This window comes from Melospiza melodia, chromosome 1 (assembly GCF_035770615.1).
Source record: "Melospiza melodia melodia isolate bMelMel2 chromosome 1, bMelMel2.pri, whole genome shotgun sequence".
NCBI lineage: Eukaryota > Metazoa > Chordata > Aves > Passeriformes > Passerellidae > Melospiza > Melospiza melodia.
The window spans coordinates 88,681,340-88,697,640 of NC_086194.1; positions in this window are offsets into that span (position 1 = coordinate 88,681,340).

Consider the following 16,301-nt stretch of genomic DNA (forward strand, 5'->3'; position numbering starts at 1 on the left):
ATAGTAGGATGGTGGAATATGGGTTACTCCACACTTTGTGTCCTAGATGGCAATTTTTTAATAGGATCCATTTTCCTTATATTCAAAATAAGTCATGAGAGTGGAAAATGACGTTAATAATAAACAAGCATTGCGAAGGCCTTTGGGACCTCACAGAAACAGGGTTCAGATGGCTGCACAGTGATGGAGATTCCCCACAGCTCACGTAGAGCAGTGACTGCCAAGTGTTAGCAGTCACACAGCAGCAGCTCCCAGAGGGCATTTCTTCACCATGGCAGAACAGCCTCAGCCAAGGTAAAAGTGTGCTACATCCAGGTCAGGAAGTCCCATGGCTTCTCATTGTTTCATATTAATATGTTATCTCATGAGAAAAATTACTTTGCACATGCCTGATTTTCATATTTGTCCTCCCCATGGCCCTGCAATGCTCCTCAGTTGAAGGCAGGGATTATTAGCCAGATCAGCTGCTGCTCCTACAACTATCAAATGAAATAAAGGAGACAGAATAGCAGTCTCCTCATTTTTAAGGTAATTAGCGATAGAAAAGATTTATGACCCCTGCATTTATTGACTGTTTAATTTATTGGACAAATAGCCCTGTGACAGAAACAAATGTAAACTGAGTAGAAGTATTCCAGTGAAAGATCAGACTGGAAAATGGCTTTCAAACAGGAGCTGGAAAATATTGCATGGAGATGCAAGACTTTTACTTTACAAAATCTTATTTACTACTTACTTTTGTAGTAGCTGATGGCATCCCACTTGTCACATAACCCTGAGTTTGACTGGGCAGCCTTGGATTACAGGGGACTCTTGATCAGGCTTCAAGTGCATGGAAAAGGCTAAGTTTCTCCTCTGAAGTGACTAGTCAGCTCAGAGGAAAAAAATTATGGGTTTCTAATCATTACAGATGCAGAGAAAATAAGAATCTAGAGTTATGAGGGGTCATTAATAATTATGATCTAGATGCCTTACAACACACAGGTGCATAAAAGGCCTCATTCCCCAATCTACAGCCCTGCAATGATACACCAATCCATTCCAGATTTAGGGAAAGGCCAAGGGAATGACAGGCCCCTGGTTCCAGCCTTTCAGGCTGTGGCCTGGCACGGTGAGACACATGGAAGCCAAGGGCACATGTGTTCTCCCATGGTATTTCCCTTGTCCCTTCCTACCAGGCCTTAGGGCTAAAATGGAGGGAGCCTCACAGGGAGCTCCCTCAGCAGCTGGAGTGTCCTTGTGAGGGAGAAATGACATTTTGGAGCCAGGCATTTGGCAGGCTGGGATTTAAAAACACGAAGGGGTCACTGCAGGAAGTTCACAGGCATATGTCATATACAATGTGGAAAAGATGTCACAAGATTATCGATGAGGGTCGGTCATTAGCCAAGGGTGACAAGTGTTTTGGTGGATGATTGCCAACTGAAATGACCATCTGTGTCAAATCAAATTAAACTGGCCATCAGTACACCTGTCAGTTAAGAAATAAAAAGAAATCAGGAAAGAAAGGCTTTATTTTCTGAACTGTCAGTTCACTTCTACAGCCCTGAAAACCTGGGATCACCACCAAATGGATGGTGAGCATACAATTAACTTGAGCTGTCTCAAGGTTAGGAGAGTTCTTGGTAGGATAAAAACTAGGAATAAAGCTCAAATGCTTTTATTGGCAGCACGCTTGACTGTTGACTGAATTAAAATCTTTCTGACTATTTTTAATAACTAATCCATGTCTATGGTTGAGCCCAGTTAAAAATCAGTTTTTCAAGGAAGAGAAACTTTTTTTCTACATTTTCTCATGAAAAAAGGTATTATTCTCAATGCAAAGTACCCTACCTCATTCACAAAACCAACCAAACAAAAAAGCTAAGCGTGATTTCAGCAAAGGAAAAATCTCTTTGTGGGAGGTTTCTGATTTTCTTTAACAAAGAGAGACAACAAAGTTCTATGACTGTGTTTAATGAATGAAAAACCATCTCCCACCTGCTCCTTTTTTGACTGCAGTTATTTCAGCCATATCTACCTGAAAATGCCTTTTCCTGTGAGGATTGTAGCTGGGGGATGAGGTGTGCCAGCCTAGTCCTTTTTGCCTGTGCCATTCTAGTCCCTCAGGCCTCAATCTGTTGTTTATTGATTTGGCTGAGAAGAGGTGCTATGGAAAGGAAAAGACTGCCTGGCTTGTTTTCCCACCTGAGAGACAGGATTTCCCTTTTTTCTCTTGGCCTGAGAAGCTGTGGTTTGGTGCTCTCCCTCCTGTCTCATGCAGTGAGGACTCCCCATCCTATTTCAGTCTGTTGAAATCCCCCCCTTCTCCCAGAGCGCTGCAATTAGAGCAGCTTAACGAGTTTGCATACGTCAGCCAAATTTCCTTCAGTGGCATTTAGAGCAGTGTAATTTATCTCACAGTTGCTGTGGATTAATGCAGAGGATCAGCTCCCGTTGCTCACCTCACGCCTGGAAATAGGCACGGAGTTGCTGCCATTGGATGCTGTGTGTGAGCCCTTGAGCCCTGGGGAGCAGCCCCAGCTGCTGCACTGGAGCCAATGTGTTGCCTGTGTAATTGTCCAACATCATCTGGCCCAGAGTGGCCAGACTGGACCCCTCTGTGGGAAAGGAAAGCCCTTAGGCACAACACAGACTCCTGTGGTCTCCTACAGACCATATCCCATGTACCGGAGTTTAAATCCTGAAACTCGTGATTATCCTCTATTCAGTCTTCCTCTTTCATTTTTCAGGATTAAATTTTCTCAGTCTTGTTATTCTTTTTCATCCTGGAAATGTCTCCTCATTAAAACCTCCCAGCAGAGGAGAATATATATGTGACGCCACTGAGAAATGTGGATTGTCTGTCCTTGGCCACCAGCTAAGGCACTGTTTAGGCACTGCTGGCTTTCCACAGGATTCCCAGGGGTTTACTGAAGTCTCAACTCAGAGTTCAGACCAAAATAAACAAATTAAAAAAAGGTTATTAACACTTATGAACAGAAACTCTGCCAGCCTGGGTCACACTGAAACCCTAATGTTTTCCTACCTATCTTAGGTGAAGACATTTATTGACCCCTTTGATTATCCTAGTTTTGAAGGTCTATCATTTTGGTGTCCTGTGGGGGAAAATTGATGTCCTGATAACGCAGATCCCATCAGTGAAATTTTGCTGGGGAAGAACTCAAATCCTGAATAGCAACCAGCTTCCCACACCTGTAAGTATTTGCTTTAGGGCTAAAGCATTTTGCACTTGGAACAAACCCACACGTAGTTAGAAAGCTATAGGAACATTCCCACAAATATGCAGTGTCAGTGTTCAATTTGTGCCTGCTCTGAGAATGAAAGCCTCTCCACAGTGCAAGAGCAGCAAGCCTCTTAACCTGGGAGGGTTTAGGAAGTGTGAGCCTTACAAGATTCATTCTCTGAAAATACAGAGGAATGTACTTCTGGAGGAGTACAGTGAAGCATATTTTCACATACTGTCCATGAATATTTGCTGAAGTCAGATTTTGAATTGATTGTCACAAAGAGCCAGACAAGACAGCCAGCTCCTGGTGCTGATCCCATACAGTCAGACAACACAAATGTAGCATTCAGTAGTGCTGGTCCAGGCACTTTGAGCTAGAAATATTCTTTAATGCTTGCAAGGCAATTAACAAAAAAGTACTCCTGGGCTAGATGGGGGAGTTTAATTTGCAATAAGCTATTCATATGATAAATGATTCATTAAAAATTAGCCTATATCATCCAATCACAAAGCATTTCTTGTTAGGGAGTCAAAAGAAGAAGAGAAAGGGAATAATTTTCATTATAATTACGGCAAGAAGACTATGAATGATGAGGCACTGAAAAACTTTGCATGTTTCTGTACAGTAAAAATTAGGCTCACCTTTTCCCCCTGCTCTTTCATAATTTAAAACTCACTTGCTTTTAAAAGTTCAAGCCTGTCATGTAGTTAATCCTCCCTGAGAGCTAATGTAGATGACATGTTTGAAAATAATTGGTTTTAGGAATAAGAAAGTTATCAGTGCTGAAATTTGCTGGCTTCTTTTAGAGAACACATTCTCTAGAAAATGTTTCCTACAAGACAGGAAATTATTTTTCTGATCCTACTCTTGCAAGTGGATTTACTAAAACACAGCTCAAAACATTTCAATTGTAATTTGACTTGAATACAAGCTCTGTTTTTATTGTCAGCTTTTATTATCTACCACTGCACAGGCTTCCTATTATCTTAATGGCACAGCACCACTGATGAAAATTTGTTTCAGCTGACCATTCTTGCAGCCACCTCAGCATTACTGCAGTCAAATACCTCTCTGAATTAGAAGAATGATAGGATTGAATTTCCAAGCACTCAAAAGTTTGAAAAGTTGAGGAAAACTTAGAAACTGCATCTATATGTTAACAAATATGCTTCATTTATGCAATGGCATGCTGTATTTTCAAAAAAAGTGTTGTCCAAATGCACCATTATTCAATATTTCTTTGACAGAAAACAAAATGTTCAGCACACATTACAAAACACCAAATGGAATCTTATTTAATTTTCTCCTGGATGTTTCTAACACATTCTGACTTGAATACTTGAGCAGAGATAAGGCAATGATACACTTATTTCCACAGCACTGTGAGGGAAAAGTGGTAGAGGCAGTAAGGCCTTGCTTGTGAGCTAAGTGATCTCAAACACATTATCTATGACTTCAGTATTCACATAATTGCACTCAAATTGTGATTCCCATCTTAGAAATGCAGCCCTGGAAGGGATGTCCGAGATGATGCAATCCAGGGTCCTGCACTGGCAGGCAGTGGCTTTGTAGGGCTCCTTTCATCAATTGCTCAAGCTTCACCTCCAAGCTAATTGGGTTATTTTGGATTCACAGTATCCCGTGGAAACCTCTGTGAGGATCCCATCACTCTGATAGCAGAAAGAGCTTCTCATTTCCAGTCTAGATTGACTCCTAGACATTTTAAAATAATTTGCTATCATGCTAAACTGACTTTTTAAAGCAACCCTTTTTCCTCTCTGGGATATTTTCAGATGACAATTCTACGTTTAGTCAGCTTTTTTTCTTTTTTGTTGCTAGGCCAAACAAGAGAAATTCAGAAGACAGCCAGTAATCATCCTCTGTATCCCTGGCCTGCTCCTACTTCAGTTCAGGTGCATTGTTCTTAAAATGAGGAAACCAGCTCTGGACCTAAGCCCATCATATGGACGTCTTCCAAAAAAAGTACTATGGTCAGGCTAGGTTATAAAGAAATCAAAACAGAAGTTTAGCATGGAAAGGGTCAGGCAGCCTTGAGGTGGCAGGACCAATTTCAGAGGTAACACCATCAGTCCCAGAGCAAGGACAGAGCCTGAGGCTCTGCTTGTGGTGAGGCTGAGCCATTGTCTGGAGGTTAACAGAGACATCCAGTAGCTCAAGGAGCCAACTCTGACCCCAGCTGAGAGAAAGGGGGGAAACCTCCACTTTACACTCTTGGTTATTCTGAGTACCGTCAACAGATCTGGGGTGAGGGAGCGGCTGCAATTTTGGGCCTTTTCCTGCTATCTACCTGCATAGAGGAGATGTGCAAGATGACAAAGATGGCACAGGACATGAAATATTAATCTGGAGAGAAAAAAGTGTTTGTAGACATTACAGCCCTTGGGTCAGCCTTCTGTCTTTTTAGCCCCATTCCACATCTTGAGTCAGTTCTCAAAGTAAGTAAATGTTTTATTGTCTCCGTGTTTCTTTCCTTTTCTACACTGCTTTTGTAATGTTGTCAAAAAAGGGAGTCGGGCTTTGGGGATGTTGGGAAAGCAGGTTAACACAGGCACAGATGCATCTGCTGCCACAATCTCTGTGTGGCCCCAGAAGCTTTTTCAGCTCAGATAATTACCACAAAATTGGCTGCTGCCAAAGCTTCTCTATCTATCATTTACGGTATTTCAGGTGAGAAATACATACAAACAAACATAATATCCTCCAGGATACAGGTACACAATGACCAAAGATCAGTGACTTATAAGCAGCCAGAAAAATAAACCTTCCTGGAGATGCTGTTATGCAGAACAACACATAAAACTCAGTTGAAATGTCTGGCACAGATAAAAGTTTGCAGGAGAGAGTCCCAGGCATAGATAGAATGGCTACAGCCAAATCCCTTCTCTGAACACCTATTCATAAAAGTAGGTCCCCAGCTGCAAGAATCATTGCCCCAGGAAGTGAAAGATGCATTGCAGAGATTTTGATCTGGATAGGCTGTTGCTCACTCCCTCGGTTTCATTCAGTGCTGTTAAAAATGCCCTACTGCATCCTGGAGGTAGTGGATGAAAGGAAATATCTGCCTGTCCTTCACACATTCATTGTTTATAAGTTTTAAACACATACAGAGGTTCTTCTGAGTGTATGTGTATGGGTGTATACATGCATATATATATATATGTATGTATGTATATATATATATATATATATGTATACATATACAGATCTTTGTATGTGTGTATGTCTACACACATGAACATACAGAGTATGTGTTATAGACATGGGTTAAGTTTGTTATACGAATTACTTGCAACAATTAAAGAGAGTCATGAGACACTCTGTAAATGCAGATGCAGCTGCAGATGGCCCATCCCTGGAAGTGTCCAAGACCAGGCTGGACAGGGCTTTGAGAAACCTGGTCTAGTGGAAGGTGTCCCTGCCCATGGCAGGGGGGTTGGAACTGCGTGATCTTTAAGGTCCCTTCCAACCCAAACCATTCTTTGACTCTCTGATATGATTCTGTGAACTACAGGACTCCATATGAGACTGGGTAATGCCAAGTAAATGTCAGTAATGACAGTGCTGACAGGTTGATGAAAATAAAGGTTTCTCTGCCACTGAGCAGGACTTTCAAGTATCTACCTGACTGCACATCTAGCTGTCTGTCTAGATACACAAAAATTAAATAGGTCAACAAGTTTCTTGCAAACCCTAACAGCTTTGACATGGCAAGCATGCACCAGACAAATGCCTATCAGGATAGCTTTTGATGGAAACCAGGTGTTTTGTAGCCGGTTGGTGAGAACACACTGTGATGGATCAGAAGGTGTGCTCATATGTATGTATCAAATGTAAGTATTCCACAGGGCATGACTCATAATGTTTGTATTCTTCCTTCTGGACAGTTAGACCTCACTGGTAATATTTTGTCCAGCAATATAGCATTGTTCAAGAGTTTTGATGCTTGCTACATTGACATCTCTGGTGGTGAACTGAGTCTCTAGCCAGGCAGGTCAGGAGGTGAGGTAGAGGCTTGGAGCAAAGGCCAGACACAGCCCAGCTTCCTGCAGGTGCATGTTGGTAGGCCACTGCTCTAGCTCACACAGTATTTATTCTGCTACCCCTTACCCCAGAGATCCAGGTTATGGAGATGGGGAGAGGGACAGTGTGGTATTCACATTCTCTGAAAAATCCTTTCTTCTGGGATGCTGAGAAGCCTCAGAGAAAAAGGAAAACAATTCTTATTTCATTTGCTTCTCCTGTGTTTTGCTTGTCTGGAATGTGTTTGGAGATCGTTTACCACAGGTGATTGTTTCATTGGTTTCCGCTGTGACTTGTTTTCACTCATTGGCCCACCAAGACCAAGCTATGTTGGGACTCTGGAGAGAGTCACGAGTTTCCATTATTATCTTTTAAGCATTCTGTAAGTATCCTTTCAGTGTTCTTTAGTATAGTATAGTATAGTATAGTATAGTATAGTATAGTATAGTATAGTATAGTATAGTATAGTATAGCATTCTTTAATATGATATAGTGTCAAAAAATAATAAATTAGCCTTCTAAGAACATGGAGTCAGATTCATCATTCCTTCCTTCATCAGGGCAGCCCTCAAATACAGTAGGACAGAAGGATTGCACCTCCAGTCCATGTGAGTTTGTTATCCCTGCTATTATGTGAGTTCCCAGAGAGGACAGCAAAGGGGAAAATGGTGATCTTCTCCCGCAGACAAGGAAAGATGTATATAATGCCTCAAAGTCCATCAGGATAGACTGTTCCTCAGATGACAGATCTACTGGCGCACTTCATGGCAGCCCTTCTGATAATTTCCACGTCCTCAAGACATTTTTCCCTTCTACCAGAGCAGCCACAATATTTGTAGTTGGTGAAAGAGTGTAAAGGGCTGCTGACACCTGCAGATGGCTACATGAGTTATGGCACAGAACAAGCTAATCAGAGAGATATGCAGAGCAGATTTTATTTTTCCATTTGTGAGATGCATATTGGCCTCCACATTTCTGTAAAAGAAAACATTGAAAGTATCTGCTGTCTCTGGGAAATTGCTGAATGACAGCATGGGGAATAGAGTGTTTCTCCATGACACGGCTGTCTACTAAAAAGAATCCAGCTCCAGTCAGCTCACCTGTGCTGAACAAGAGTAGATGAGTTGACTGTGCACATGTTTGCACCCCCGTGGTGCAGCTCCTGGGTTCTGCAAGGAAGGAAATGGGATTCCCCACTCCAGCTGTTCAATTACACCCTTCCACCTCCAGCCCAGCACCTGAGCCTCCTGTGTCCTGAGGCCATGTGCAGCTGCATATCTCACACCTGAGAGATGAGCTGCCACTGTGGACTCATTATGGCAATCTGGTAAAAAATCAAGTGCTTTGAAAAGTGACTGTGCTTCTCGGGCTCCTTAGCACCAGCTCCTTGTCAAGCACCACTGCAGTGGGCTAGAGCTGCTCTTCAGGGGCTCCTCATTTCTCAGAAACTGCAGGGGAGAGAGTGCAAAGGCTTTGTTGTCCCACAGAAGGTGAACTTGTCTTCAACAAATGAGCCCTCTGAAAAAAAGACCAAAACAGACCATGTTATGTCAGATGCTCAGAATCAATTACCATTTTGCAGAAGCCCTTTAGATAGCTTGAGTCGTTTCACGAGCAGCGGCACCTACGTGTGTGAGCACACACATGCACAGCAGCCACTCTGCGTGGGACTGTGTGCTCACACTCACAGCTAGTGCTAGCTCCCATGTCATCTCCACACTCACACGCTGTAGGTAGCTCCCACATCTCCACATCTCCTCCCAGCTAAAAGCACAACCTGCAGTAGGCAGACTGGGGGTTGTGCGTGTGGGTGGTGTGCGTGTCTCCCTCCCACGGGCACTGGGACTGCGTGCCTCCCTTCGCACGCATGCACAGCCCAGACCTGCATGGAAAGGCTGGAAGCTGGCTCAGGCAGCACTCTGCTCCTCCTGAAGGAAGAGCTGGTGTGTGTAATAGCTCCAGCAGAAGCAGGAGCGGGCAGCTCGTCCCAGCACTACACTGCGGTTTCCTAGGTAACTGAACTTGAAATAAGGTGATGTCTGGAACTGGGTCTTATCAAATCAATTTGCTGAAGGTGCATACATGGGGGGGAAAATCCCCTCGTTTGGGATCCTACTGATTGTAAAAGCCAACAATATACCACTTATTTATTTTGGTAGTTGAGGAGTTTGTTGCCTTTTAATGATCAGCGATGACATTTTCCCATTGAAGCCATCTGTGCGGGCAGGGACGTGTAGAAAATATGACTGTGCATGTTATGCATTATTTACACAAGGCCACAGCTATGTGCTTTGCAGACAAATGAAGGAAAGACAGATCCCTGCCCTGAGGGGGCTGCATGAAGAACACAGTTCCCACCTTATTTCTGATACCTCACCTTACCTGCGTGAGCAGCCCAAGTTCAGCAGCCAGACTGACTCCCCTTCTGCCACAGAGTTCCCAAACTATGGTGGGCCACACATTTGAGGCAAGGTCCACAAAAATATTTGAGTGGTTACCTAAGTGTCTGAATGAATCTGAGATCAGTGGGTGGGACAGCAATATGTCTTGGGAAATGAGACTTAGCTTCTCTGGCTATACCTCTGCCCAAGGAACCTAAACGAGATGAAGGCATGTGCCCAGGATCTGGAGCACATTTCCCTCCACTGTTGAATTACACCCATCGTGCTCTTAGCTCGTGCCAGGCAGCACTCAATCAAGCAAGTCCTAAGAACTGCCTGAGCGTGACATGAGCCAGGCAACCTAGGAAGTGATACAGGCTGTGTCACTTTGGTGTGTCCTCCTGCACTGCCCTCCAGCAGAATTTCTCCTCATGCAGCCTGCTTGCTCTCATACCAATCCTTGAAACACTCTGAGTTCAGCATCATCCAGTTAAAAACTCCTCACTGGTAGGAGCTGCTTTTTGCCATTTTTTTACTAGAGCAGACAACTACAATTTTTCCAAGGGCCTTAAACCCCTCACCTTGCTCCAAGCTACTGCTGAGCCCATGCTGCCTGTAGCTGACCTGGGTCAGAGACTGCTGGTCTCTAGAAGTGGCATCTCTCTTCTCCGCTGGGATAGGATTAATCTGACATGGCCAGCCGTGCTTCTGCTGGCTCCAGCCAAAGGAGGCCTCTGTCCCCTTCCCCTTGAGCCTGGGGAAACGGCAAAAGCATCAAAGACATCACCTTTTACAGGCTGCAAAAGCAGAAGCAGCAGCCCAGCCTTGGAGGTGAAGCCTGCAGACCCCAGGTTCAGGGCCTGAGCATGCCTGGGTGCCTCAAGCATGGAACAGGAGGATGTGCAAGAGGCAAGTGGCCTCCCCCACGCTGTTCATGCCACAGCCTGTGCCTACTAAATTGGGGTCCCATTCAACAGTGACCCCGTAAGCCACCACAGCCCACACAGTGCTTCTGATCTGGGGGGCACCAGGCAGCTCCAGGAATGTTTGTCACTATTGTTAGCACAGACGTGGTCTGTGCCCATCTGCAGCATTTCCTGTCCCTCACTGGGGTGTTGTGAGGACAAGTACCTTAGAAGACTGAGTCAAATGGGACATCAGAGTAATGGAGATCATAAAAGCACTGGTTATGACAGCAGAAGATGATGACACATCAGTGGCTATCCTTCCATCACGTTTTTTTTAGTCTGATGTTTCTAATACCCGTGACAGACCAATGTCCAGGACAAAGGCCCCTAAGGAGGCTTGAACAGAAGGGTCAGGAATGCTTTGTGCTGTTGCTGCTGCTGCATTCAAAGGGACACACAGAGGATGCCAGTAATGCAAGCATCCCACACTGGTCTGAATGCACTCTGCATTTAATTTCTGACTTTTCTTAGTGTGCTTGGCAGTGGCGTAGGGTGCAGAGCAGTGCTGCATTTTGGGCTTTGGCAGCTGCAAGACAGAGAAGCCAACAGAGCCCCCCAGGGCATGGTCTGCCCTGTATTCCCTGCACCATGTGCCCCACAGCTGCCTGGCATGGCAGTTCCCACATGCTGGCAGGCAAATTGCTGGTGTGCTCTGAGATGAGATCCCCAGGTGCTTTGGGGTGCTTGACCCAGTTGGATCCCTGCAGCCCTCGAGTCCAGTATTAAGGACAGATGGTCTCAGACTTTTCCTTATCTTGCAGCATCCTGCAAAGCTGCTCAGCACCCCAGGGTGTCAGAAGTCTTTGAAAGACAGGGCTTTATCCTAGTTTGTCCAGTGGCAAAGCAGGCTGCAGCAGCTTAGCAATCTGCAGTACCCATTAGCAGAGATGCTATGTGATTTCCAGGGATGAATCCATGTTCCAACAGCTTGTTCACAACAAAATTAGCTTTGCAATACTTGATTGCAACACCACAGCAATTAGCAGATGGCTCAGGATCAAGTCAGGGACCTGATGTGACCGCAGTCAAATGTGGAGGATCACTTTGTCTTCCACTGTGTCATCTTAATGCAAGTGGGGCTTTGGGCTTGCTTTTAACTGATGTCTAAACAAAAACAAACAAACAAAAAAAAAACCCCTCCAAAAAAAAATAAAAGGAGGGATCTATTTTTATTTAGCAAGATATGCAGAAGCGTTATCAGCAAAAATATTGCCTGCAGTGTAGAGATGTTACATTTCATTTCAGGCAAATGCTGTTAAGGCTGCCTGGGATGTGACAAAACATCTGACTGATTGTTCTCCAAGTGCTGCTCTGTAGCCCTTGGAAAATCAACACATTAAATTTTCGCTATAGGCAAGCAATTAGGAATAGAACCATTCAAATGAAATAAAAATCAAATCTGGAGGGAAAACTGCAGAACCTTGACTTGTCATTTCACCTCAGAAAGTTTCATTACTGCTGTGCTCAGCACCAGGTTGGGACAGTGCTCTTGAAGATGGGGCTCATGGGGGAAGGCTGAAATCCTAGAGAGGGTTCAGTGGTGAGCCTGAAAAATGTTCACAGGTAGGTGAGCACTTGTTAGGGTGGAATATTCTGTGCATCCCCCCAGTTGCCCCAGGTACACATCCTGCAGTACATCACAGGGTCCTTGTTCCTTCCCATCTTCCCTGGGAAGACAGATGGACAGGCTTTCTGGCCAGTCAGCTCACCTGGGCTTTTCTGGGGCAGAAGCAGAGCACAAAGAGGGCTGGCAGGGGCAGGCAGTGTGCACCTCCATGCCAAAACAGGTCACAGCCCAGGCACTCACCCAGGCTCAGCAGTCAGAGAGTGCCATTAGGTCTTCTGGCTAACCCACGGCTTTAGGGCTCAAGAGAATGAGTCAGCTTCAGAAGTGAAAAATCAGAGCAGTGCCTTTAGCCATGCTCAGTCCCATGCCCAGGCAACAGAGTTAGGAAAACAGAGTGCCCCTCTAGCCAGCACACCAGCCTGAAATAAGTCAGACTGTTACAAATAAATAAGAACAAGTAATGTATATTTAATAGGGAAGGAACAACTTACCAAGGGCAGTGGTGGATTCCCCTATTCCCTTCTCCATCTAAGATCAAGTTGGTCAGTTTCTCTCAAAGTATGTGCTCTAGTTCAATAACAGCTCTTACACTGAAGTAGAAATTTAGTTCTGTGAAGTCCTGAGGTCTGTGCTATGGGCAAAGTCTTACTGATCTGCCATAATGGTCTCTTCTGGCCTTTAAAAGTGGGTGATCACTATGTTGTCCTTTCCCTTTCATCCAGTCTCATATTTCACATTTGTTTCTTTTCAAGTCATTTTATGGCAATCACATGAAGTATCTGAGTACTTCACAAGCTATGAATCACTTCTGATTCAGACTCCCTTGATGAAGTCTGTCATCCCTTTCTCTCACATGCAGAACCAAAGCTCTGAACATAGAAGTCCCAACTTGTACCAACAATGAATCAGAGCCAAGAAAACCTTATCCTGTGAGATCTGCACCACCACCTCACCAATATCAGGGCAGTACATCTAAGTCTGTGCTTTCCCTTCCAAAAAGAAGTTGCAAAGCAAAGTGGACAATGTCTTTTACTACAGTTTTTAAATGGGCAGTGTCTCCTACTCCTCTTTTCACAACCTATTGGCCTGAAGGGCTGCCCAGATGCCCATTTACCTCAGACAGGAATCAGAGGGGGAAGGCAGATCTGCACTTCCTTTGCTTATCTTATTCCTGGATCCAGACAAAGGTTTAAAGGAACAAGAGGGTGAGCCTGTAGGGGATGTGTGGAACATGCACCTCAAGGAAAACTATTGCAAAGTGAGCAGAGATGGCTGTGTGGATCCATCTCCCAGTGGGCCGGTGCAGAAACCATGCCATATTATCTGGGAAATGCATTAAGTCTGAAGAAAGGACTCCTGCCTTGCAGAGTGGGGAGGAGGCAGATGATGGGTGTGAAGGTGGAGATGGAAGTCTACTGGACTTGCATGGGAGTAAAGATATGTTTGCCTTCACCACATACCCTGTGCTCCATCTTTGTTTATATCCACCTCATCAGCTGCAGCAGCTCTCCCAGTGAGACAGGTTTGCTATTTATAGGCACCAGCAGTTCCTCCTTCACTGCAGGGCAGTCTGAACATTCCAGCTTCTCTTGCTGCTGACAATCACTTCTCCTGAACCAGAGGCATGGGCACTCCTGTGTCCATGTGAGGGAAAAAAGAAAGGGATATTGCTTCCAAGCCCCAGCCTCTATCCCCTTCACAGGGGGATAAGCACAATGGTTGTTTCTGTGTTCTTCCCTTTTAAACTTGTGTGATGTAGAAAATAAACAACAGTGATCAACATGCTGAAATGCTCTAGTAGCTGATCAAGCTGCTCAAAGCATATGGGAATATCTCACGTCTGAACAAAAAAAAAATTGTGTAGAGCAAGGGGTCTAAGCCCAAGCTGCAGACACCCAAGTGATGTCAGTGTGGACTGAGGTAATCCCCATCTCAGGCTGTACATCTGCCCTGAACCCACTCTGTCCTTCCACTTCTTTACCCCTCTCCCATTTCCTGAGGAGTTCCTGGGAGCATTCCACTAATCAAGCTCCACTTTAGCTCATTCTGAGGAAGAAATACACACAGTTGATATTTCTGAAAATGTTGTTCAGGGTGAAAGAAAAAAATTCTGGATATGACCTAGATTGGATCATCTATTCCAGCTACAATCTCCTCACAAAACCAGTGCATGGTAAAACTTTGGAAAAACTCTTTTATTTTGTCTAATATCAGTGTCTCTTGCTGCAATTTGACTTCTTTTCCTATCCCCTGCAGAGCTGATAGATTATATGCAGAACAACTGGCAAAGTATAGGCTAGAGAAGTGGGCAGTGAGATGAACTGCACATTGGCTGAGCTGCCAGGCTGAAAGGATTGCAGTCAGTGTCCCAGAGGACAACTGGGCACCAGCCAGCGGGGCGAGCCCCAGGGGTGGCGCCAGGGTCGGTTCTGGTTAACGCCTTCATTAATCACCTCCACGCCAGGACAGAGAGTACCCTCAGCCAGCCTGCAGGTGACACAAAACTGGAAAAGCAGCTGAGGCACCAGAGGGTTGTGCAGGCATCCAGAGGGACTGTGACAGTCTGGAGAAATGGGCTGGTGGGAATTTCATGGAGTTCAGCAAAAGGAAGAGGATTAATTCTGCCTCTGGGAAGTAATAACCCCATGCCCCAGTAGAAGCTGGGGGATTTCTGGCTGGAAAATTGCTTTGCAGAAAAGGACCTGGGAGTTCTGGTGGATACCAGTTTGACCTTGGGGCAGTAATGTGATTTTTTTATAAGAGAAGCATATACAGTATACAAGCCTTGTGGTTTGCTTTCAGAAAAGCAGTGGCAGCTGGTTGAGGGAGGTGATCTCTCACCTCTGCCCAGACCTGGTGAGTCATATCTGGAATACTCCACCTACACCTGGCTTTCCCAGTAAAAAGAGATGTGGGCATCCTGGACCCAGTCCAGGGATGGGCCACAGAGATGATCAAGGGATGGGAGCATCTCATGTATAAGGACAGGCTGAGTGAAATGGAACTACTCAACCTGGAGAAGCAAAAGCTCAGAGAGATCTTCTCCATGTGTATAAACACCAGATTGTTATTTATGCATGGCAGACAACTGGGAAGACAGAACCAGACTCTTCTCTGTCATGCACAATGATTGGACAAGAAGAAATTTGAACAGACTGAGATACAAGGAATTCCATTTAAATATAAGAATGAAACCTTTCCAAGGGAGATTGAAGACCTGAGAGGTTGTGCTGTCTCTGTCCTTGGACATATTCAAAGCACAATAGAACATGTCCCTGAACAACCTTCTTTAGCTGACTGTACTCACAGCAGGTGCTTTTAGATGATCTCCAGAGGTCCCTGCCAATCTCATCAGTTCTGGGGTTCTGTGACTGTATTCCCTTCCTCTCCCACAGTAGCTTTTTTACATTCTTGAAGGTAATTTTCATATGCCCCCCTCATATCAAGTTAGTTCAATACTTCTTCAGAAGAGATATCTCGTTGTGGGCTTCTGGACCTTCTTCAGTCTGTCTGTGCTCTGCTCCAAGTGCAGAGTTCTGCACAGGATGCAGCTCAGCAGCTGAACCTGACTGACAGCAGTGAGTTTGGAGTTACCAGGCCGCAGGGACAGTTGTGTGAGAAGACACATCTGAGGGAGAGAAAAGGAAAGAAAGGCCAGCAGGCAAACACCCACTGAGTGCCAGTGCACAGTTAAAAAATATCTGTTCTGGGTGTCATAGATGAGACATCTTCAGAAATTTTCCATAACTTTATGCTACACCTGTTTGGGCAAGAGTGTGTTTGGCTTGGCTTACACCCTGCTTCTCCCCCTTAATATTGAGTTCTTAAATTGTACCTTTAAAGAAACCAATGGATTGGGCATCAGCCTTGTTTTCCAGATCCATTTTGTGCCATTCCCTCCCTTGACCCCCAATCCCCTGGGAATCTACAGCCCTCCCACCTCACCTGGGACCCAAGTTCCCCTGTGTGCCTGGCAGAGGACTAGATTTTCAGAGGACAGGCAATGTTGGTGAGCTCCCTTGCACTGTGCCCATGAGCTTGGCAGGAGGTGGACTCTTCCCAGTGCTCCAGAAGACAGGACAGGAGCCAAAAACCAGGAGCAAGAGCAGCCAAA